The sequence below is a fragment of the Cynocephalus volans genome, chromosome 2, assembly GCF_027409185.1.
Source record: "Cynocephalus volans isolate mCynVol1 chromosome 2, mCynVol1.pri, whole genome shotgun sequence".
NCBI lineage: Eukaryota > Metazoa > Chordata > Mammalia > Dermoptera > Cynocephalidae > Cynocephalus > Cynocephalus volans.
In genome coordinates this window covers 133,180,942-133,205,979 of record NC_084461.1, presented here as the reverse complement: position 1 = coordinate 133,205,979, position 25,038 = coordinate 133,180,942, and the positions used below count along the sequence as shown (strand labels likewise).

General features: G+C 50.5%; 1 long non-coding RNA gene across 1 annotated transcript; it reads left to right on the top strand.

Annotated features, from left to right (window-relative positions):
• The first annotated feature begins 9,188 nt into the window (after positions 1-9,188).
• LOC134367104 (uncharacterized) lies at positions 9,189-11,465 on the top strand. Its single transcript, XR_010022382.1, has 2 exons — positions 9,189-9,317; positions 11,174-11,465. It is a non-coding gene; the product is annotated as an uncharacterized LOC134367104 (long non-coding RNA).
• Positions 11,466-25,038: the final 13,573 nt, after the last annotated feature.

Below are 25,038 nucleotides of genomic sequence, written 5' to 3'. Positions count from 1 at the left end.
TTCCTTCAGTTTCCTGACGCACAAGCCCTCCCAGGACGGTGTCCCCCGCACGCCCTGTACCTCTGAGATCTGCTGGCAGTAGCTCCTGCCTAAGCTGAGCATGGCCCAGCTCACATCCTCCCCATCTGGACCCACTTCAGCGTTTCCAGGGACCCAGCAGTGGAGGTGATTCAGTGTGCATTTCCCTGTCCTACCCTGCTCCGTGACTCCAGCCACCCATGGGAAAATGATCATCATCCCTTCCTTCCTTCCTTCCGTGCCTTGCACACCAAGCTCTCCCCACACGCTGTCATTGGATCTCACTGCAGCCCAGGTGATGTGGGTCCTGGCTTGTCATCTCTAACACATGGGAGGCCTAGGTGAAGAATGTGGGCCCAGACCAACCACTAACATGCTGAGTGACCTCAAGCAGTCTCTTCCCTACCCCTAGGTGTGTTTCCCCATCTGTAAAATCAGGAGACCAGATTAGATCAAAGGCTTCAGTCTCTATCTCATAAGCTCCATGAGGGCAGTGACCATGTCTGTTTTGTCCAGTGCTGCTTCCCAGCAGCCCTAAATGGCTGGCACTCAATACACTTAATGAGGGGGTCCTGTCCCATCAGTCACTGGGAATGCGTGGTCATTTCTTACCACTAATGATTAAGGGCAGGCAAGAGCGAGAGATGGGCTTTTTTAAAACCAAGCATGGTAATGTGGGTTTCTCTCACTGCCTTCTCATGCGCCCTCTTTGGCAGAGAAAGGAGTGGGGTTAGATGTGGTGCAGCTGGAGCTGCCATAACACACAGCCTCTCCTATCTCTCCACAGCTGTTAATCTGGGCATGCCTGCGGAACTGTGATGGATTATGCATCATGGGAAAATATGGTTGGGGCCACAGCATTAAGGACCTGTGGGGTCCCCTGTGACTCTGGCAGTCTAGGAAAAAAGGGATGCAAGCTTACCTGGTTTCTGGACCACCCTGGGCCCAGAGCTGGGGCCGGGGCTGGGGCTGGCTGTCATCACCTGCCGAGCTGTCACTGCATCCCAGTCTTGGCTGGCCCTGTTGCCATGCTGGAGCCCCCCTTTTGCTTCCCTGGAACAGATGGGTGGCTCGATGCCCAGGGCTCCAGGCAGCTGTGGCACTCCTTGGGTGGCTCTGCAGGCAGAGTTGTCCCCGCTCCTGCTGGCCACTTCGTCCTCTTCTAGGTCCACAAGCCCTGCCTCTCCCTGAAGGCCCTCCTCGACACTGCTCTCCTCAGCATCCAGAGCCAGACATCTATAGCTCCCATCAGGAATCCGGAAGGCACAGTGGGGAGGCCTCCCTTCGTGGGGTCTGAGGGCTGGGGGTGGGAGGTGAGGGCCTAGCATGGTGCTGCCTCTCCTCAGCAACACAAAGAAGCTGGCCCCTGGGCCACCTGTGTGAGTCCTGGCCTCTGGGGCCTCCTCTGGCTCTCTGCAGCTTCACCTTCCTCCGCTGATTTGCAGAGTTGGGGCGAGGGGGAAGATAAGTCCTTCCTGGGCTGGATGGAGTAGTGGACCCCCAGTCCCTCCTTTTTTTCAACACGTCTCTGGTGTGAAGACCCCTTCAAGGTGATCTGTCTGCACAGGGAGAAAAAAAACAACGCATGAGACAGTTCACTGGGTGTTCCGGGCTGAATTTCTGAGAGCTGTCCATCCTCAGGTGGCCCTGAGAGCTGGCTGGGGTTTGAGGTGCAGGTCTCACACTCCACGGGGAAGTGTTTCCCAAGCTTTAGTCATTTGACACCCCAGATTTTCAACATACCCTTATGCCACTTGACACTTTATTTACTTAATATTTTTCCTTCAATCAACTTTGAATAACCTACCTCTGTTACTTTAGACTTGTCTTAAGCAATAATTGCAGGAAAACCACAAGTATATCGTGCTAAGTCATTTTCTCCATAATGCAAATTAAATAAATGTCCAGCTACTTAAAAATACTTTTCTGGGCACCACCTAGAAAGAATTCTCTCACCTCCCACCAAAGGTACATATACCACAGGAATCACAGAAATGGTGGAGCAGGAGATGCAAGGCTGGAGATAGGGACCCTCTGAGGAGGTTGCGCACCTGGAGAGGCGGTGCAGCGGTGTGCTTATGCACCCAGGCTATGAGTTAGAATCCCAGCTCTGCCACTTTTGTGGTGGTCAGGAAGCCACACGACCGACCACTCTGAACCTCCACTTCCCTTGTAAAATGGATATGTTGTATCTCCAACTTAGTGCTGCATTGAGGATTAAATGAGAAAATGCATGCACAGGACTTAGTACCGTTTCTGAACCATAACTTAGTACATGTTGGCTATGCTTTCATTCCACAAAAATTTCTTAAGCTCCTTTATATTCCAGATACCATAAAAAGTACTGAGGATATAGCGGAGAATAAAAAAGATACGGTACTCTGGCTCTTGAAGGCTTCAAATCTGGTGGGGAAAGCTGTGAATGATAACAAGAGCAACAATAAACTAGTATGATTATTTATAAATGTTAAGAATGAAGATAATCCAGGAGAGAGGGGATGGAGGCTTCCTACAAGGGACGAAGAAGAGGGGACGGATGGGAGAGGTACTTGGGCGGGAGGCTTGGCTGGGCTTGAGACAGATGGAGAGTGGGTGTGGAGGAAGGGGTGGAGTCTAGGATGAGCTGAGCTTCCTAGCTCTGGTGGCAGAGGGATTTCATTAATATAGATCAGAAATAATTGGGTAGGAGCAGGTGTTCAGTGGAGCAGGGAGATGAGCTACATTTTAGATTTCTGGGGGAGATGAGCAGTGCGTAGTTCCACAGGGGGGCGTGGAGAACAGGGGAGAGTTCCAGGCTGGGAACAAAGGTTTGAAAATCATTTGTGGAGGCAGAAGGTGGAGGTGGACGAGATCCCCCAGGGTGGTCAGGTAGTGCTTAAGACAGGCCCAACAGTCAAAGACGCTTGGAAGGAGACCTTGGAATTAACAGATCTTGCTCAAAGACTGGATTCCACCACTACTCAGCTGTGTGAACTCTGGCAAGTGTGAACTCTCCGAAGATAACTCACTTGTCTTATTGCAAAATGGAGAGAGAAGAACCCCCTCCACATACATTGGCTGCCCCACGGGCAGGAGGAATCCTGAGAATTGTGAAAGACTGAGGACATGGGTGACCTCAGGGCCTGGACTGACCTCAGCTGCTGTAGTCAGGCACTCCACACCACAGCAAGCTGGGTGAAGGCCTTGGCTTCTTGGCTGCACCAGGAGAGTTAGGTAGGCAGGCAGAGAGATAAGCACATTACCAGGCCCCAGGGCAAATTAGAGCCAACCAGGGGAAAGGCAAACAAATGTCAGGATCAGAAAGATAAGCAGGCACCTGTTACAGCAGTCTCAGTGGCAGGAAAATTGGGAAAAATAATCCCACCTTCTGCCCCAGGGGGAGAAGCGGGGCTCACAGTATTTGGCAGCTATTCCATCCTGGGTTATTCACTTAGGTTATCACAGTACATTCTCACAACAACTCCATGAGAGAGGTACTTTATTACCATCCCATTTCAGAGGTGAGGAAGTTCAGGCTCAGATAGCTGAAGTGACTTCTTGCCTAAGTCACACAGGGCTGGGATTCAAACCTAGCTCTAACTCTTCAGCCACGGTGGTGGACACAGAGACACAGAAGAGATGGCTCCAGGCCCTCATTCCTCTTCAGGTGCTTTCTCATTCACCAGCTGCTGCCAGGTTTCTGCCATTCAAGTTTCAGAGGATCTCAGAATCTCAGGAAGGGCCAACAGCATTCTGAAGATATCTAACTGGCTGTGTGACCTTGGGCAGGTGCCTTCTGCACTCTTGAGTCAGTTTGCGTAAGGGCACAGTGACGAGATTGAGCCAGATGATGCAGGAGGTCCATCCAGCCCTGGCATTGCAGCATCCCATGAGTCGAAGCACTTGCAGCCACCCCCTCCCCAATCCCACCCCCACGGAGCCAGATGGCAGGAGGCAGAAGGAGTGGGCGCGGGGAGCAGGGCTCCTCTGACTCCCTGCAGGGGCTTTGCCTCACTCTCTCCCTGCTTCTGTTTTGCTGTATTTGACAGCAGCCACGGTTTCCAGGAAAGAAGAGAGAGGCGGAAAAGTTAACTTTCCGCCACCCACACAAATATTTTTGGCCGGCGTTGTCTTCATGCTGCCAAGCCAGGAGGGAGGGGTTGGCGGGGGCTCTGCAATTCAAGGCTTCCTCCCAAGGAGGGAAGGACTCCCAACCCAGCTGGGGGGCGTCTGGGTGGGCCCTGTGCAGGCCTGAGCCCTGGAACACCCACCCCTGCCCAAGAGCCGTGGGGCTCAGGACCCATAGCCATAATGGTAGCTGCTGTTTACTGAGCACCTGCTAGGTTCTGAGCCAAGCCCTTGACCTAACACTCCCGGGAGGTAGGCAGATGAGTGCAGTCTACAGATAAGGAAACTGAGGCACAGAGAGGCAAACACTGTCTCCAGAGCCACACGGTGGTGAGTGGTGAAGCAGGATGTGAATCAAGGCTGCTGCAGTCTGCTCTTGCCCACTGCTCTCAGTGGCTGCAGACTCTGAGCGACCCCCACAGCCCCTGAGGTTGCTGAGCTCAGACACAGCTCAGGTAGCAGAACATCTGTGTGGGCAGATCTCCTCTGTGGGCGGGAGAGGGCCTGCTCCGGCTTCCACAGAAATGGGAGGAGTCCTACAAAACTCTGATTCCACATCCCTCCAATCCATACCTCTCATCTGGCCACAGGCTCTAAAACACCTGAGCCTTCGCAGGCAAAGAACCCACCAAACACTCTGTCCCCATCTAGGGGCAGAGAACTCTTAGCTCAGAGACAGGGAAGGACATGCCCAGGGTGGTAGGGCAAGTCAGAGGCAGCACAGCCCTGGAACCCAGGCACCCAGACACTCCAACTTCTGCTTCTCAGGTACACCCTGCTCCTCCTCAGGGCCCAGTCTCCCCTTCTTCTTACCCTTTACCTCCCATGAGTCCAAGTGGGGGCCCTGAGACCAGAGGCCCAGCTAGCACTAGGTACTACACAGTCTGAGGGTCTGCCAAGACATACCAAGGGCTCCTTCTGTGGTTGGCTTCTGCAATGGGCAGGCCCAGGGAATGTGGCCTTTGGACCTTCACGTCCCTTCTGCTGCTGTCTATGTGGTGGGGGAAGAAGGGCACTGACTTTGGAATCAGATCTGGGTTCCAATTCTGACTCTACTCCCTGGTGGTTGCCTGACGTTGGGCAAGTCTCTTATCTTTCTGGCTTCAGTTTCACCATCTGCAAAATAGGGCTTAAAACAGGAGCTACTTTCTAGGGTTCTTGTGGGGATTAATAGAGAAAATATAGGCTCATTCTTTCACTCAGCAGGGAATGGGAAAGTACTGCTGAGTGCTGCTCACCTGCTGGGTTCCATGGATGCTTGGGGAGCCTGGCATTCAGGGTCCTGAGTGGTTGGTGTGCACAAGCTGCAGTGAGAATAAGGCACAGTCTGGCCTCCCTCTGATTCTCCATCATCTACAGTGTCCCCACAGGCCAAAAGAGCCTGTCTTATGGCTACAGAGAAAGGCAAAGGGAATGAGGGGTGCTGAGCATCAGGGCTTAAGTAGATGCATTGCAGGGGTCAGTATGTGGGGTCCTTATTTTAACTCTCCCACTAACTCAGAGTCATGCTCAGAAATCACAGAATCTGATTTTATAGGTGGAAGACTAAAGTAGGCTGAGAGAGGAGAAGCAGCACAGGAAGACTAGACCCTAATTCTTCCAAAGGCCCTTCTTCCAGAAGTCTCCCCACTTGGCCTCCCCACCTGCAGTCTCTTTCTGTCTCCATCCTCTACAGGGTCTGATCTATTTTCTTAAAGTGCATCTGAGTTGCTCACCTGCTCAAGAGTATTCCATGGCTCCCTATTGCTCATAGAATAAAGCAAAATTGCAAACAAAGGGAAATGCAGATTGAAAGGCAGATAATCATTATTCTTGGCTGTGAAGGATGAAGGATGGCTTCCTGGGCTGATGGTACATTAAGGCCCAGGGAAGGCAAGAAAGCAGGACCATTGGGGATGGATTTAGAGAATGACACTGGCTTGGATAGTTTGAGATTAGGGCATGTACGGAAAGGCAGAAGGAGGAGAGGCTGGGGGAGAAGGTGGCCAGGTGACAGGCTTTGACTGCCTGGACTCTCTCCTGCTGGCTGGAGAGACCATAAAGGGGACAGCTCTGTAGGATTGGGGGAACTGCAGCAAGGACAGAGCAGAAGTAGGAGACTGGAACAAGGGCTGGCATGCAGGGATCCTTGTGAGAGGAGCATTTTGGAACAATTTCCTCAGCACCTGGCACAGTGCCAGGCACATAAAAGAATAACAATGATAATAACTGACGTTTACGAAGTGTTTATTGTCAGGTGCTATTCCAGATACTTAGTATGCACTAACTCATCTGCTCCTCATCACAACCCTATAAGGAAGGTTCTATTATTATCCCCATTCTACAGATAAGGAAATCGAGCTGACATGACTTGCCAAGCTCACATGGCTAGTCAGTGGCTGAGTCAGGGATCACATCCTGAGAGCCTAGCCTCAAATATCACTGTTATCCACAAGGCTATACTTAGTAGTATAAGTAGTTACTGAACGATCGAATGAAAGCATGAATGGATGAAAGAGAAGGATAGGAAGGTGGAAGGGTGGAAGGGAGGGAGGAAGGAGATTCATACTACAGGCACTCAATAAATATTTATCAAGTGAAACTATGAATATGGAGTGACCAAGGAATTAACTGTATAGATAGCCTAGGGGCAAAATGGAATTACCCTGGGGAAAGGGGAAACTCAGAACAGGTCCAGATGGCTCAGGGTGCACCTGCCCACCCCGCTCCTATCTGGCAGCACCCTCAGCATGGGGCTGGGGGGTAGTGTCTGGCCTGTCCCGAGCTTAGTTCTCCCTGCCACTAGGAAGAGAACTTCTGTTGTACTCAAGAATCTGAGCTGAAAGTATGTTCCTGTCTGAGTGTTTCTCTACTGACGAGGGGATGGGAGCCAGGATAGGGGGTTCCTTCCCCAAGGCCCCAAAGGAGGGAATCCAAGCCCTTCCAACCTCCAGAAGTGGTGAGCCAGAGCATGAGGAAGCCATTACCTTGCTGATTCTTCTTCTCAGAAGAATCTCTGGGCCTCAATTTCCCCAGCTGAAAAAGGCCTTGGACAGTGATTGGCGGGAGCAGTAGCAGTCAAGGTTAATGCTACACCTCAATTCTCCCTGGACTTACCGTGTCTAAGTGTTTTCCAGCAGTGAAGTCAGTCCCAGAGGGATGCACAAGTGTGACCCCACACTGCTGACCCCTCCCTCTAGTCCTGTGGGACAGATTGACCGATCTTGGCCTCCCTCCTCCCTGCCTCGGTGGCCTTCAGCACCAACCATCCTGGCTGCCCAGGCTGCTCTGACCTCCCACCTTCCTCCCTACTTCTCTCCTCCCTCCATTCCCCTCCACCTCCTGGGGGCAGAAGGGGCCAGTGTTGGGCATGAAGTAAAGCTAGGGGGAGCTCTGGCAGCGGCAGGAAACCATCCCTTGGAATACGGTGGCTGGAAGGGGTTGGGAAGAACTCGCAGCTGGGCACCTGGGTGGTCTTGGGAGAGATGAGTGTCAGCCAGATCTCAGCTCACCCTCATGAGAGCTGGGTAACTGGACAAGGCACTTATCTCACTGAATTTCAAGTGCCCTCTTGGTAGAATGGAAATCATTCATTCATTCATTCATTCACCCATTCACTCAGCACGTATTCACTGAATGCCTCCTCTGTGCCGTTGCTATTTTAAGTGTTGGCAGTACACAGTGAACAAATGAGAAAGAAACCCTGCCCACGTGAAGCTCACATGTTAGTTGGGGTGGACAGATAATAAATAAGAAAGTATGTCAGATGGTGTTAAATTCTATGGAAAAATAATTAAGCAGGAAAGGGGGCCAGAGAGAGCTGTGTATCATTAAGACGGAGGAAACAGTCATATTAATATGAAAAACCTTGACAGATGCCATTCTGTGTTTTGTATGGCGTGTGTATTTCAAGTTCACTATTATGTTAAATTCTCATATGCTGTTATCAAAACCATAAAATCAACATTAGGTGGCAAACTTAGAAACTGAAGCCCTATAAATCCCTGGAGATATATTTCTTATGCTAATATTTTAATTATTCAATAATTCACCATTTTAGAACCTTCCTATTCTTCTACAAATATGTCTACCATTTAGGACTGAGTATTTTTTGTAATCCTATATGTAAAAATATGATTTCTTGGTTAGAGCACAGCCTTGTAACACCAAGATCTATGGTTCAGATCCCCATATCAGCTAGCCGCAAAAAAAAAAAAAAAAAATTCACATAGTAGCATTATTTCTTTGAAAACATTCTTTTCCAAGTTCATTAAATTGATAGAGCATCTTCTCAATGCAAAAAAACATGATATACAATAAGTTTGAGGGTAACTATTATAATATACCGTTGTGGTAAAGGTTAAATAAGGTCACCTGTGTAAGTGCTCAATAAGATGCAGCTATTGTCATTATAATTATTATTTTTGTGAAGAGGTGACTGAGGACATAAGGACAGCAGCAAACCTTTATTGGACAATTATTATGTGCTGGGTGCTGTACTGGTACATTATATTGATTATGATCTCGTTTATTCTTCACAATATCCTTAAGAGGCAAGCATTCACTACTATCCTCACTTAATGATGAAAAAATGGAGGCCCAGGGAGTGTGAGTCTCTGCCCAAGGTCCCAAGCAGGAAAATGAGCAAGCTGGGACCTGACAGGTGTCAGGACCTGGAGTGCCACTGGAGGTGCTCTGAGGGTCTGGCCATTTCACACAACCCAAAGAACCCTTCATTCTAGCTCTCCCATGCCCTCTGTGACCTTGGCCGCATCCTTCCGCTCTTGGACCTCGGTGATCCCTACCACACAATCTCAGGGCTGGGCTTAGGGTCTCAAAGCCCCCTTCCATCTCTGGATTGCCTGTCCAGCCTAGCAGCCAGGAGGCTGGGGGACTTGAGCCCATTCCAAATGGACTTGCTGAACCCAGGCTGCTCACAAAATCAGCTAAGTCCCCTTCACGTCACATCTATTTCTGCCCTGCTAGGTTTATAAATATGTGGGGCAGGAAACCAGCCTCAGCAGAACTGGAGAGACTGAAGTCATGGCTATAAATACTGTGCCAAGGTAGGCTAGGGTCGGGTGCAGGGGTATAGCAGGGCCAAGGCCAGCCTGGAAAACCATACCCTGGGGTCCTACATGCAGTCCAGCCTCCTCCTGGCCACACAAGAAAACAGAGGCCCAAATGGGAAGGGACCTGCCCAAGGCTACAAGGTCAGTGAAGGTCAGGGGTGGGCCTGGAGCACAAGGCTCCTGGCTCCAAGGCTGCCCTACGTGGCCACCAATGGCCCATATCCACAAGTCCCCCCCTCCTCCTGCCCTGCTGGCCCAGTTTGAATAAGAGCATATTATGACTTAAGTTTATAAAATAAACTTACCCTGATAACATACCGCTCTTTATCTGTTGTATATATTGGCGTTCTCAAATATTTCATTGGAGAAAGCGTTCTATGGCTAAAAATTCAGAAAATTCCTAACCATATCTACCTCCCACCTGCTGGGACCCCCACATCACCCTGCAGAGTGGTGCAGCCACGGGCTGAAGCTGGTCATACTGACCCGGCAGCCTGTACACATCTCCTCCCAACTCTGCATTCAGGGACATCACTTGGTAGCTTGAAATGGGCCATGGTGGAAGTAGTTATACCATGGAAATGGGCAGATGGTTTTTTTCCTCTAGAGAGCCAGTGTTAAATATTTATCAGCACACCACTGGCTAAAAACCATGGCTAGTGAATCCCTACCACGCCCATTTCCAGGCCAGGCTGTCTGAACTTGAGCCAGATACTTTACCTCTGTGAGCCTCTGCTTTTTCACCTGTAAAGTGGGAACCCTAACCACACCTGCATCACAGCTACTGTGAGGGCCACATGAGTTTGTGCCCCTAAGGGTTACCACTGTGGCATTGTCTGCAGGTCCGAATCTCCTAAGGATCTTTCACACATTCCAAAGCCCTGGCCATACCCCAGATGAATTAAATCACTTCAGGGGGAGGATCCAGGCATCATATATTGAAGCATTCAGGTAATTCCTGTGGACAGATAGGTTTGGCAAGACCCTGCTCTTTGCAAGCACTCAGTAGCTGTCCAGAGAGTATGGAGGGATGGGGGCAGGGCAGACCTCTCTTCCCTGCTCCATTTTTTAACTCATGTGGTTTCATGAAAAAAATTGTATTAAGAGTGGTGGATTTTGTTTGTTTGTTTTTTCTGTTCAAAGGCCTAATGGGCCTAAAGCATGCAGTAACCATGGAAGGAGAGGCCTTTATCCTCTCCCTGGCAGACATGGGCCTGGCTGCTCCACACACGCCAGAGCAGATGGGCCACAGACTTATAGACCCCAAGGAGGCCTCACTTCATGTGGTACCCAGCTGGCTGGCCAGGGGGATGGAGGGGCCTCGGCCTGGCCTCTCCTCCCCTCCTAGAGTCAGGCTGGCTCTTCTAGACCCACAGGCCAAAGGTTGGCTCAGCCTGGGGGACATCAGGCTCCTGGCTTAGAGGACTCTGATTAAGAATAGCAACATCAGTGCACAGTTTATGCTAAGAACCTGGGGCCTCAGCCTAGCTTCTCCCTGAACCACTACCAACAACAACCAGTGGTAAAAATAATCATGCCAGTAGCTGACATCGATTTGATTCTTCCTATGCACTAGTAATGTACCACAGGAAGCACCTTGAAAGGCAGTATAATATGGAGCTGTGCTGTCCAATAGAGTAGCCATTAGCCACATGTGCTACTGAGCACTTGAAATTTGGCTAGCCCAAACTGAGATAGCTGTAAATGAAGAATACGCACCAGATTCCCAAGGTGTAGTACCGAAAAAAGAATGTAAAATATCTCATTAATAACTTGTTTTTTGGCTGGGTGGTTAGCTCACTTGGTAGAGTGTCGTTCTGATAACACCAAGGTCAAGTGTTCAGATCCCCATACTGGCCAGCTGCCAAAAAAACAAAAAAACTTTAAAAAAAAGTTTATTACATGTTAAAATGACACTATTTGGGGTTTAAATAAATGTGTTATTAAAATTGATTTTGTCGGTTGCTTTTACCACCTGTTTCTTTTTGCTTTTTTAGTTTGACAGCTGGAAAACTTAAAAATTACATATGTGCTTGTATTTTGATGGTCAGCGCTGGCATAGAAATCAAGAGGACATGCTCTCTACTGCCACACTCTTGAGCTTCAAATTTTACTCTGCATTCTGCCACTTACCAGCTGTGAGACCTTGGACAAGTTACATTACTCTCTGTCCCTCAGTTTCCTCATCTGTAAAAATAAGATAATAGTACCTACCTCTCATGGCTGTGGTGTAGATTTAAATGTGCATGGCCCAGACAGAGCACTCAATAAAGATCAGCTATCTCATGATCATTCAGTACTGGGCTAAGTGATTTCCTTGGATCATCACATGCCTCAACAGGGGCTGAGCTCCCCGTCACTGGTGGTGAACAAGCAGAGCCTAGGAAACTCTTCAACAGGCTCCTCTAGAGGAAGTCCAAAACTTGAATGCAGGTGAGGGAGGCATTGGATGAAATGATCTCTGAAGATCATTGTAACAATCGAACCCAGGTAAATGCTGCCGTCTGCCCCTTGCTCAGTGTTCTCCTCTAATCCTCCCTTCCCACCATGTGCTCTTTTCCCTCCCCAATTTTCATTTAGTCCAACCAAAGGTGATGAACACTTATAGATGCCACTGGGCCAGCATCATGCAGGACATCATGGGGAGGACAGAGGGAAAGCAGAAGTGGCTTCTGCGTTCAATGAATCTAGTATGGACAGAGAGCATGGGACAGGGGCTTGAATGTCTGTAATTCAAGGTGGGAGGTGATAAGGGCTGTGAGGAGCTACTTAGACTCTCAGCCTCAATTTCCCCATCTGTAAAACAGGGCCAAGGATAGCACTACCTCCTAGGCATTGTTGTGAAGATTAAGTGAGATGATGCAGGAGACACCCTTGACACCAAGCCAGACACACAGGGGGGCTCAGGAAGGGTCGGTCATTATTCCAGGTCCAGGAGGGCCAGCACTGTGTCAGTTTTGCTCACCATTCACTCATTCAGCAAATAGTTTTTGAACACATACTGTAAGCCAGGACTGCTCAGGGAGCTGGGAATCCAGCGGGGACAGGACATTCTCCTGGATTTGGAAGTGTTGAGAGTAGAGCAAGGTGAGATGGGGAAGACAAGCAAAAGCTAGTAGACTAATAAATATGCCAGGTAATTTCAGAAAATGAGAAGTGATCTGAAGGTGACAGGTGAGAGGAGACCATCCCCTACTCCAGCGTGGCGGCCACAGCATCCCTAGGACCTACTGTAATGCCTAGCATCTAGTAGGTGCTCAATAAATTTGTGTTGAACAGATCTTGAATGAGAAACATGGGGGTGTGGGAAACAGTGGGGCTGATTCTTCCTGGAAGCCTTCTCTGATGAGGGGAGTCAGATTTTCAGTTCATCTATGACTGGGCAGGCTCGGGAGGCAGGAGACCAGGGCTGGAGAACTAAGTTCAAGCCAAAGTTATGATCTGCCACCTTCTATGAGCCCACTGACCCAGGCAAGCCATCCTCACTTGCCTCAGGTTACCCCTCTATAAAGTGAGGGGGTTGAGCAATAAGCTTGCCAAGGGTTCCTCTGACTCTGACAAGTCTTAGATGTGGATCTCCCCCATCCAAGACACTGTGCCCTGGTCCTAGGGGGCAGTGGTGCGGGGTGGGAGTTGAGGCTGGGCAGCATGCGGAGATCAGAGCTGGGAGAACAAGTCCAGGCCTCCCTGAGGAACCCTAATCTTCATCATCAGCTGTGGAAGAGCCAGGAGTCAGGAGACGCTGACTCAAGTGGTCAAATGTTGGGACTAGAAGGGAACTGAAGCCTCTCTCTGATCTCGAATCCCCTTTCACTCAGGACCCCCTACCTCATCTTGTACATCTCCCGTGTCCAGGACTCATTTCCTTCTGAGGCAGCTCATTCATTCCATCTTTAGAATCCCTTTTCTATAGAGGTAAAATCTCCCTTCTGGTAGCCTTCCCCCCACTGATACTAATCCTATCCTCTGAAGATACACAGAACAAGTCCTTCCTCTTTTCTATTCCCTCCCTCCAGCTAAACCCCAGTCCCTATAAACTATTCCACAGAGGAAAGAATGTTTAGACCCCTTCCCATTCTATTCACCCTCCTCTGCTGTCAGTTCACTCTGTCAGTTTCTCAGAAGTGAACTGACCACAACATTCCAGGAAAACCAGACCAGCACTGAGCATGGCAAGACCATCACCTCCCTCCTTCTGGGCATTCTACCTTTGTTAATGCAGCCTAATGTCACATTAGGCATTTTTTTTCTTTTTTCTTTTTTTTTTTAATGGCTATATCCCTGCTGGATTTTATTATGCTTGTGGTCCACTAAGACATCACTGGACAACTGCTACTTTTGTGCCATATCTCCCATATCCTATATCTGTGCAGCTGGCATTTTGAGCCCAATGAAGGACCTGATGTGTATTTTAGCTAATTTGGCCCCCTGCTGGCAAGGTCTCCCGGTAAGGGTGGAGTCAAGATTCAAGCCTATAAAAAGAAGATAATAACCCCCTCTGCCCACCACACACAGGAAGAAATAAAATAATGGAGGAGACATATGTTTTGTCAACATATGTTAAAGCTTACTAAGGAAGCTCAGGACTCACTTGCTGAGGCAACGTTGGCTGGATGAACAAGTGTGAGGGTGTTGAGACACTGACAGGTAAGGTCTGGAGGACAGAGGTCCAGCGCAGGGTCTGGGGGCAGGTTGAGGAAGGAGGCTATGGTAGAAGACGCGGAAGGAGGAGGGCGGAGCGTGCTGAGCCTAACTCTACAGATTCAATAGACTGGCCAGCTCCCATCCCCTGCCTCTCCTCTTCCAAAGCCTTGGCTCAGCGCACACGAAGACATCCAGCCCTGCTCCTTCCACTCTCTGTGGTCGTGGCAGGTCATTTCCCCACCCTGGGCTTGAGAAAGGGCAAAATCATATTGCCACTTCACCCAGCATGGCAACAGTGAAGGTGAAAGTGCTGACTCTGGTGCCTGGCACAGAGCAAGAGCCTGGTGCCCTCAGAGGCAGTGGGGGGTAGTCAGCCAGTGGGCCCTGCACTCCAGGGCCTGCTCTGTGGTAGCCAGCCACTAAACAACCTGTGTGACCTTGGGCGAGTTACTTCCCCTCTCTGAGCCTCCATTTCTCCATCTGCAAATCAGTGCTCATTACAGTGCCCACCTCATAGAGTGGTTGTGAGGGTTAAACAAGCTAATATAAGTAAGGAGCTTATAGCAGAGCCTTGCACGTGTTAAGTGCTTAATACCTGGCAGGTGTTATTGCTGTAGAGAGGGTTGGGCTGAAGTTGTTGCGGTAGAGGGGATGGAGGAGGTTGAGCTAGAAGGATCTACAGAAACCCTCCATCCCAGGACCTGCCCTCAGCTTAGAGGTTCCCTGCTGAGTGTCTGTGCATGTGTGTACCAGGGGTATTCAAAAAGTTCATGGAAAAAACAATATTATCTTTTTTTTGTAGGCACCTTTATTTTATTTTTTATTTCAAAGGAAATTAGCTCAGATTTTTAACATTGAGTATGTTTGCTGTAGGAATTTACAGATTGCTTATACTTGATTAAAAGTCATACTCTTCCTGACTTAATAAGGTATTTTTATCACAAATAAATATTGAAATATATAAAATTTTTTCTGCTGCTATATAAATTGTCAAATATATTATTCCCCTTTCTTGTTAATGTGGCAAGTTATATTGCTTTACTTTTTAATGTTAAATAGCCTACATTGCTGAGATAACTCCAAATGTTCATGATGTACTGTTAATTTTATATAATGCTATAGTGCAATTTCCTTAAAGTTTTGTACACATTGTAATATTGGCCTATAATTTTCCTTTCTCTAGAGTCAATTGCAGATTTCAATATCAAGGTTTTGCATCTTCATAGCAAAAATTGGGAAATATTTTCTCTTTTTCTATACTCTTAAATTTTATATAAGGGTGATCTTATTTTTTATTGAAAATGTGTAATTTGCTATTAAAACCAACCATACCTAAAGTGTATATGTGTTCAATATTATCTTTTAATTCCATTTTTCCTCTGTGTCCATCTGTGTATGTGCCCATATGTATATGTGTGTGGCATTTATTACGTGTGGGAATCTGTGTGTATATGTGCATATCTGTTTGTGTGAGTCTGTGTGTGCCTGAGTATGTTTCTGTGACATGTGTGTATCTGTGTGCATCTGTGTGTATATGTTTTTGTGTCTGTGTGTATGTAGATATATATTCTGTGCATATGTGTCTGTGTGTTTCCATATGTCTATGTGTTATCTGTGTAACTGTTTCTCTGTGTGTCTATGTGACTGTGTGCATGTGTGTCTTTGTGTGTATCTGTATATCTGTATGTGTGTATTTCTGTATATGGATGTGTGTCTGTGTATATCTGTCAGTGTATCTGTGTATAAACCTGTCTGTGTGTTTGTATGGCTGTATGCCTGTGTGTAGCTATGTGTTTGTGTCTGTATCTGTGTGTATATCTGTGTATGTAAGTATGTGTTATGTGTGTCTCTGTGTACATCTGTCAGGGTATCTGTGTGCATAGCTGTCTGTGTGTTTGTGTGTCTGTATGCCCATGTGTAGCTAAGTGTTCATGTCTGTATCTGTGTGTGTCTGTATCCGTGTGTGTCTGTGTGTGTCTATGAGTCTCTGGGTATATATGTCTATATGTGTCTCTGTGCATGTATGTGCATGTCTCTGTGTGTGCATGCACGTGCTCATGCGCATGCATGCATGTGGTGAGGGTGTTGGAGTGTCTGCAGAGCTGCTGGGAGTGGCCCAGAAGGTGGTTCAGCCAGACCAAACAACCCCAGTGAGCTTGGAGCCTAGGCTTTTCTCCTGACTGTTTGCTTTCTTCTGCTCCTTTCCGTCTCTCCCTTAACCCCTTCCTGCTTCCAGAGGAGCTGGGAGGGAGGCCCTGCCAGGGGAAGCAGCAGGGCCCTCCCCTGCCCTTCTCCCCGTATGGTTTCCCACCTTTTCACCTCCACCCCTTCAGTCCCTGCCTTGTTGCCATGTGAACCCCACACAGGACCCTTCCCCTCTCCGAGCCTCAGTTTCCCACTTCCTCAATTCTCCAAATATCCTTCAGGTACGAAACTCTTCCACTACTCCTGCTGTCAATGATAACGAAGAGCAACCACTACTGACCACCCGCCATCCCAGGCAGAACATTCCAGGAGGTGTTTTTGGTAGTGTTTATGGGAAGATTTGAGACCAGCCCCTGGGGGACTGCTCCACTTGGAGCTCACAGAGCCTCTGGCCACCCGTCCTTACTTACAAATGGTGACTGGAAGGACTATTGGAGAGGAACAGTTTAGGAGGCAAAGACCTCCAGGTGGGCATTCAGCTAGAGTAGTATTCATCAAGTACCTACTATGTGCCAGGAGCTTCAGGCTGGCTCGTTTAATCTTTACAGCTGCCCTATGAGGTAGGCACTCTTCCTGCCCCAGTTTTACAGATGAGGAAACAGACTCAAGGGGTTAAGAAACCTGCCTGAAGTTACACAGCCCATGGGGGCAGGGCCAGGCCTGGAAGCCAGGCCTGGGAAAGAGCTGGTGCTCTTCCCTCCGCTCAGGGCACATCTCTTGGTGTCTTGTTCTTCCCTCTGTAAAATGATGATGACACCCTCAAGCCAGCAGTTATTGACAGGCCTGACACCTTTGAGCTACTATTTATCCAGTGCAAGCTGAGAGCATGCCGGGGCTTCTGTACCGTCACCTCGCGAGTCTTCATGACAACCCATTTCAAGGATCAGAAAAGTAGAGCCAAAAGAGATGCAGGGACCTGGCAAGTTCCCACAGCCACTGCAGGAGCAGAGCACAGGTACACCTGACTTTCTTTTTTTTTTCTGTTTTCCTAACCCAAGAGCAAACTTTAGCTTTTCCTTGCCTGAAGTTAATATATGACTCTATAGGTAAACTGCTATGCTGCCGCTTCCACACTTTGCCTCTACCAAACCCAGGAAAAAGAAATCCAGGAGAGATCTAAAGTGGAGAGGCCAGGGCATCACTGTCGGTGGGTAAGCCAAGTGTTACTAGGCTCCTCTGCCTGCATCTGGACCCCATACTTAGCCCTCCAGAGTGACTTATTTAAGCCGGCCATGGTTATATGAACAGTTTCCTTTCCTAAATGAGACCGTTTCTTCAAGAATGAGTTGCTCTTTAAGCTCATATCCTCTCCTCTGAGCAGTGCCACCTCTCACTCCCCCATCAGGCAGATCTCTCTATAGTGATTCTGATAAAGCTGCTCAGGGCACCCTGAAGCAGGTCTCCGTCCACCCTTGGCCTTGGGTGTAGCTGCTAGTGGTTCAGCAGGACGCACAAGGCTACCAAAGGACAGTCAGAATGTGGTAAGTTCTGCAGGCATAGACCATGCCCTGACCATGGCCAGCTGCTTCCCCAGGGTTTGAAACAGCTGGCCCAGGCCCCAAGGACACCCAGGCCCAAGAAATGTGAGTGACTCCCTGTGGCCCATTCCTGCTCCCAAGGAGCCCAACCCCAAAACTCACAGGGTTCTTCCCCCTAGGGAAGGCGCCCTTCTAGAGGAACAAGAATCCTCCAGAAGTAGGATGCTGCTCCATCCTAGGACAGAGCTATAGAATCATTTCAGCCTCATCAAGGACAATGCTTCCTGGGGCCAGAGGAGAGGAGGGCCAGAGAGGGCAAGGAGCTTGCCTAGGGTCACACAGCATGTTAATGGCAGGGCTCAGATGGACCCAGCCCTGGGCTCCTTTCCTTTTGCACCTGGGGCCTCCCCAAGGAGGGGCCATGAATTCATCCCCACCCAAAGATGCTGTCCACACTCTTGAGCTAAAGGTTGGTACCCTTTCCCTGTGGCAGGATGAGACAAGAAACAACAGTCCCGGAAGTTGTACTTCCCACAGCAGAGCAGGGTCAGGCTTCCCTAAACAGCTGATGATGAGACAAATCACCAAAGAGCCACATATGAGCAATTATCATCACAAGTAACAATAACAGCAAACTGTGCAGGAAGGGGATAGGGGTTCGTCCTCAAGGATGCCAGCTCTGACCAGCCCAGCCTGGAGAAGTGATTGTGGGCTCTGCTGCGGGGACCCTCCACAACCCCTGCATTCTCCCAGTGCACTCCTCCTGGAACAGTCCTGGGTTGGCAGATAAAACACAGCAAGCAGCCAGTGAGCCAGGGCTGAACGGCAGGAAAGGCCAAGGCCAGGGTGGCCTCCCACCTACCCGCCCACCCCGGCCATTCAAAGCAAGGCTCAGGCCGGACAAAGCACTTGAAAATGTCAGTCAGGGGACAATCTCTTTCCCAAACTTTTACCTTGGGCTCCTAGCCCCCACCTGTGATGGGCTAATCTTTTCCCCAGCTCTGCCCCATTACTACACACACACACACACACACACACACACACACGCACACGCACACACACACATACACGCACGCGCACGCGCACACACACACACACACACCAAGGTAGCAACTGGGCTGTTCACTTCATAATCACAGAATCATAGGGCTGCTAATTTGTGGGGACCAAAAGATGGTCTACACAGCAGATCACATCTTTGGGCCCTAGGCAGCCAGAACCAATACTCTATGAGCATTTAAAATAGTACAAGCATAAAGAGAGCCCACTATCAAAATGGATAGGACCTCAGGGATCTTCTGCTGGTCCCCTGATTTTCATTCATTTGGGTAGATTATACTTTTATTTAAATCTACTCACTGGGCCGGCCCGTGGCTCACTCGGGAGAGTATGGTGCTGGGAACACCAAGGCCCCGGGTTCGGATCCCATATACGGATGGCCGGTTCGCTCACCGGCTGAGCGTGGTGCTCACAACACCAAGTCAAGGGTTAAGATCCCCTTACCGGTCATCTTTTTAAAAAAAATAATAAATAAATAAATAAATCTACTCACTGGCTCAATATGTTATTAACATATTTTTCCCTAATATGGGTAAAAGTAATACATACTCCTGGTTCAAATGAAAACTGGCAGTCCACGTGGCACCATCTCATGAGCCACCGGAGGTGTGCACACCACACTTTGGGAAACACTATCCTGGCCTACAACACTTCCATTGTAGGGATAAGGAAACTGCAGCCCAGAAATGGGAGGAGACCTGCCCAACATCCACACAAGACAGTGGCAGGGCCACCACCAGAACGCAGAGCCTGGCTCCTAGCAGGGCTCATTCTTTAGATAGAGATGACCCAGGACTCAGGTCACCTGCGCCCACAGGAGTGCCCACATTTGCCACAGAAACTGAGAGTTCAGCCTCCAACCTTCCCCCAAGGCTGAACCCATGTCCCAGGAAGCCTCTGACCCCCTGATGGGTCTGGACAGCCCCCATCACCATCCCCCCGATGGCCATGACCCCTCGCTCAGGCCTGGGTTCTCACCTTGCCGGCTACAGTGATGATGCCAAGCTCCTGGAGGCAACAACTCTGAAAAGATGAAAACAGACGGAGGAGAAGGGACTGTTGTCACCCCTTTGCTCCGCTCCTCAGCTTTTCCCTCTGGGGAATGGGTACAGGTTGTGCAAGTGCCAAAGACTGAACTGGGCTGGAGGAAAAGAAACAAAGAAGGATAGTGGCCACAGGGGAGTCCCAGCATAGTTAAGGACTGCCACCACTCAGCTGGGTGTCTCCTCACCACAGAAGACCCTCCCAGGAGGCAGCCAGAAAGCTCCCAAGCTCTGGGTGGCCTGCCCAGGACTCAGGCTACAGGTGGCCAAGAGGAAGGCCACTTTGGCCCTGGGAGCAGTGGCACTCCATGGACCTGCAGACAGATTCACTCACACACAACACACACACACACACAAACACACTCATCCACACAACCTGCACGCGCACACACAGAACTCAGACGTCCACTCACGCTCTTTGACACACATTCACGTGTTCAGATGTAGATGACCCCACGTCTTCCTGCGCAGCCCCTCACCCACTCTGGGGCACACTCCGGGGCACACGGTGGGGCAGTCTGCACTTTCCTCCCCCAGTCCCAAGCCCCAGGCTTGGCGGCGTCTCTGTCCGGCTGCCTGGGAGACACATGTGGTTTCAGTTAGCAGCAGAGCGGGCATTTCCGTCCCAGACAGCAGGGCCCTGCCAGGGCCTCGGCCCCACAGGCGCCCGCAAGAAGGGCCACCTCAGCTCCCACGCCCCCACTGGCCATCCCAGGGACCCTGGAGGCCCCTCCGCCTGGGAAGAACGCTCTGTCCTTCCCCGCGCTCACCTTCTCACCTGGAGCTGGACACCGCGCCCACTGGTGTGGGGACCGGCGATGCCCGGCCGCGTCCACAGCTGCCCGCCTGCCCGCCTGCCTCTTCACTCTGGCTCTGTCTCGAGCAGGCTGAGTGGGACGGGAGGAGGGCAGGGTGTCAGGGGGCGGGCGGGAGGGAGGGGAGGGGGCGTGTGGAAATGAAACTTTAATAACAGAGCCCCTTTTGTTTCCGAACATATGGGATATTTCATACATACTGAAGACATTAGCCGTCTATATTTTTAAGGGCTCAGGCTAAAGGATGAATAAATACAGCCCATATTCTGCTCTGCAAACACACATGCTGAGTGCTGACTTCTGGAGCATTTCAAAACCCAAAGAAAAAGCCCCCAGTCACACAGGACACTTAAAATAAATATGTTTCCAAAACCTCAGGCTCGCCTTGCCCCCTCTTGGAGCCATCTGGAGGTCTTGGGGTTCCTTTTCTTCCACGGCACTCCCGCAAGACCATCCCTGTGCCTTCTGCTCAGTAGTGGGAAGCAAGCCCTTGAAATCCAGGCCACCCCAATTCCCTTTCCCAGGACACCCAACCCCTACTTGGATCCCAAATTGTCTGAGTTCCAAAAGAGGTTGGAAATCTCTGCCCTCCTCACTGCAGAGACAGGGAACCAAGGCCCAGAAAGGGGCAGGGACTTGCCTGAGGTAACACAGCAAATCAGGATCTTGGGCCAAGGGGCAGTGCCTTCTTCTTTCAACAGGTGGGATCCCCCACTTCCCCATCTGGGAGTGGGGTGGGGGTGGGGAGACCCCAGGGCCCCAGGGCGTATGGGCTGGGAGAGTGCCCTCCTGCCTTTCCCACTGGGGTACTGTTCTGGGCACCACCCCCAACTCTGGGCACCCATCCAGGGGCGACGTCAGCAGGGCTGGGAACTGGGCTGGCCCAGGAAATCCCCTTCAGGCTGGCAGATCCCAACAGGCCTGGAAGCCTCAGGTGCAGGAGCCTCCCTCCCTAACAGCTCAGCTCCCAATCCCCTCATGCCCTTCATTTGCCCTCCAGGAACAAAAACAGAGGCTCAGAGAGGGCCATGCATTGGCCAAAGTCACACAGCAAGATGACAGCACAGCAGAAAATTGAGCCCAGATCTTCTGAGCCTGTGCTTGCTGGCACAGCTTTGCTGGTGAGCTGTTCTCTAGCTCCCTCCAGCCAGGGCCCCTTCCTCCTGGAAACTTCCTCCGCACAGTTTCGCCACTGGTGTTTTCATCCTGCAGTCTCAGCTCCCTTTCCTGTTAGAATTCAGTCCCTTCTCACCACTGTCTGACCATCCATAGTTTAGTGAGCACAGTGTTTGACACTTAGTAAGTGCCTACAATAAACGCAATTTATTTTATGGTTGGGTGGATGAGTTCTTACCACCACCAAGCCCATGTCCAGCACTGGTGCTGCAATAGTTACTGTAGGACAAGCCCACACCCTCCCCTGCTCACAGGACAGGAAGAGCTTTCATCTTGGCAGGCATCTTCAAGGAACTCTTCCCCAATTAACTTTGCAGTAGGTACCACAGTTGTCCCCATTTGGGGACAACTGAGGCTCAGAAAGGTTCAGGTGCTTCCACAGGCCTCCCCAGTGGTGAGTGATGGGGCTGGGCCTTCAGGCAGGACTCCCTGATTCCAGAGCTGGTGCGTGGAACCCTCCTGGGCTCACCCATCACCCGGCCCTGGCCCTGGTCCCAAGAATACCCAGCATCGCATTACCATGAAACATCTCCACATTTGATAATAGTCATTCTCCTGGCCCCTGCCAGGAAGAGCACGCCCAAATCTGCCAAGAAAAAGGGGCATTGATGTGGGGACTGTAGAACTGGGTTCATGTCCTTGCCCTGCCACTAATGAGCTGTGCAAGGTCCCTTCCCTAAGGACATAATTCTTCACCTGCTAAGTGAAGATAACGATTGCACTAAGTTATGAATCTCACACAATGTAAAGGACGTGAGAGGGGCTTTGCCCAGCCCATGGTGATTTCCCTGTCTGGAATTTCATGTTGCAGATGGATCCTGACATTAAATCCTGTGTGGCTTCCAGCAGGCCCCGACTGGCCTCCTTGCCCCCAGCTGGGCCCTCTACATAGCCTGCATCCACCCCCAGAGTCTGCTTCCTGAAGAAGCCCTTCTATCTCAACAACCTGTAATGACCCTGCAGCAGCTCTGCATTGCCCCACAGGCTAGAGAGGCATTCGAGACCCCTATGACCTTGGTCCTCACCTCAACCTCCCCCCTCCTGCCACCCAGACCCTCCATCCACATCAGCCCGGCACCATCAGACTCCCAGGAAGCCCTCCCTTCCTCACCACCGTCCATCGGCCCCCAGCTTTCCACTCCTATCACCACCTCACTGACGAAGGAAGTCCACGAGCTTTGCTGCGTAGATGTGGAACTCTCTATGGCAACAGCTCAGAAGCCTTCTGCATTCAGAAGATTTCCAGGGAGGTGAAGGTTATTGTCTCGATGCTAGTTATTTCGTACAATAACAATAAAACTGCCATTTGTAGAGCATGTGCTTAGTGTCTCACCTGCATCATGCACTCCTTCCTAACAATCTCATGAGGCTGGTAGGGAGGCCAAACTGTCTGCCCAAAGCCCCTAGCCTGTCATGGCAGAGCTGGTATTCAAGTATGGCCCACCAGCTCCAGCCTATGCTCTCAACTGCCTCATAGACCGGTTCTCAGGTCGGTGTTTTCTCTCCCCAGTGACAGTACAAGTCCCTGGACCGTTCTTTCTCCCTAAAGCAGTGCCAAGCACAGTGCTTTGTTCAGAATTGGCATTAGTGATATTTGTTCAATTGGATACTATAGTGGCCCTGGTTAGATTCTCCGATGGAAGGAGGTAGCATGTGCATGTGTATGTGTATGTGCGTGTGCATGCGTGCACTGCTTCTTCAGCTTTGCAAGTCCTGAGCAGCCTACCTGGAGCCCATGACCATGGAGTGTTGCCTGGAGGGCAGTGGTTATTCACAGGCATGATCCCACTACTGATGAGCATAAGGTTGGTTCGCTCCTCCTTAGGCAAACTGGTGATCCCCCACTCCCAGGAGGTCACTATATTAATGCCAAATTTAGTGTCAGCACAGCACACTACGGCTCAGAACTCCTGGGCTCAGTGGTCCTCCTGTGTATGTTGGTGGTGAGGGGTGGGAAGCCGCAAAAAGGCACAATGTCCAGGAAGGCAGTCCTTGAGCAATGGGCTCAGAGGTGTTAAATGGAGTCTTGAAGAAACAGGAAGCCCCAAATCCACTGTCCCTCACTAGCCAATAGCAGAAGCCACAAGAGGACAGCAGGGATTATTTCAATTTCCTGAGGAATGCATGCTAAGACATAGCACTAGGGCCCCAAACCCTCACAGTCACAGCCTGACTAGTGACTACCAGCCTTACCATCCAGGCTCCCCTGCTAGGCTGCAGAACGTGAACAGAAGTCCTGAGGGTTACCACCCCTCATAGACTCCATTGGCTGGGCATTTGGCAAGGCCAGTGGGTGTAAAATTCATATATCATCTTCCTCCCTTTGCCAGCCTTTACACCATGATACAGGTCTTCGAATGGGGGGCCTGAGCCAGTGTTAGAGGGGGCAGCCTCTTCTGGGTCCCCTACACTTGCTCAGCAGGGTGCTGCTCACCAGACCCCATCTCCCCAGGGACCTCAGGAAAGCATCCTGGGCTGTGAGAGGGGTGGATCACAGGCCCAGGAACCCTCATCTCTGGCAGAGCAACCTTCACCAGGGCCCCCTCTGACACATGAGCCGTCCTGATCAGATCACCGGTAATTGAGTGGCTTTGGGGGGTAAATTCCATCCAGATGTGGAGGGCGGGGCAGACTTCCTGAGCAGAGCAGGGGCGGGGTACTGATACATGGGGGTCATGCAGCCAACTCATCAAGTACCCAGGAGGGCTGGGATAGAACACTGTCTTCTGAAAAGCCAGAGGTAGAATTTCAAGGCTAGGATATGTGAGTACAACCTCCTGAGTGGGCAGATAGGGAAACTGAGGCCTAGAGAGCCTAAATAGTAGAAGGGACCAGTCCAACAGTGATTGGTAGATGGGTTGGATTAGGATCCCAGATCTCCTCTCTGGCCAGATCTCTTCAGTCTGGAGGTTTTTAGATGGAAGTAGGCTGGGTAGCTCCCTTCCCAGAAATCCCCATCAAGCCCTGGATTAGGAGATCAGGAGTGGGGGTCAGGAAGTAGAGAATCTGTGGTTGGGGGAAGCTCTAATCATCTCCAGCTTGAACCCCCAAACAGAGAGAGCTCTGCGTTCCGTTGGCAGAGATTGTGGGAGCAGGGGAGAAGTCTTCCGGAGGGTCGAGCCTGTAAACAACATGCCACATACCCCACCCCCACCTGCCTGTGGCCCGGGCCTGTTTTCCCAGGGGAGGCCCCTCGACACTTCTCTCCTTTGACCTCCTCTGGGCCACATACCTTCCTGGCTCCTTTGGGCTGACTTACTGGAAGGCAGGAAGAGGCCAGCCAGCTTGGGGGGGGGAGCATGAGAACTTGGAGAGAATGAGAGGAAACGAGGGGGGAGTGGGCTAGGGTGGGGGGAGTCTAAGAAGGGAATTTTTTCCCTCCTGCCTCATGTTTTGGCTGCCTTAGTGTGAACATGTCTAGGCGCCTTATCGCGAAGGCCAG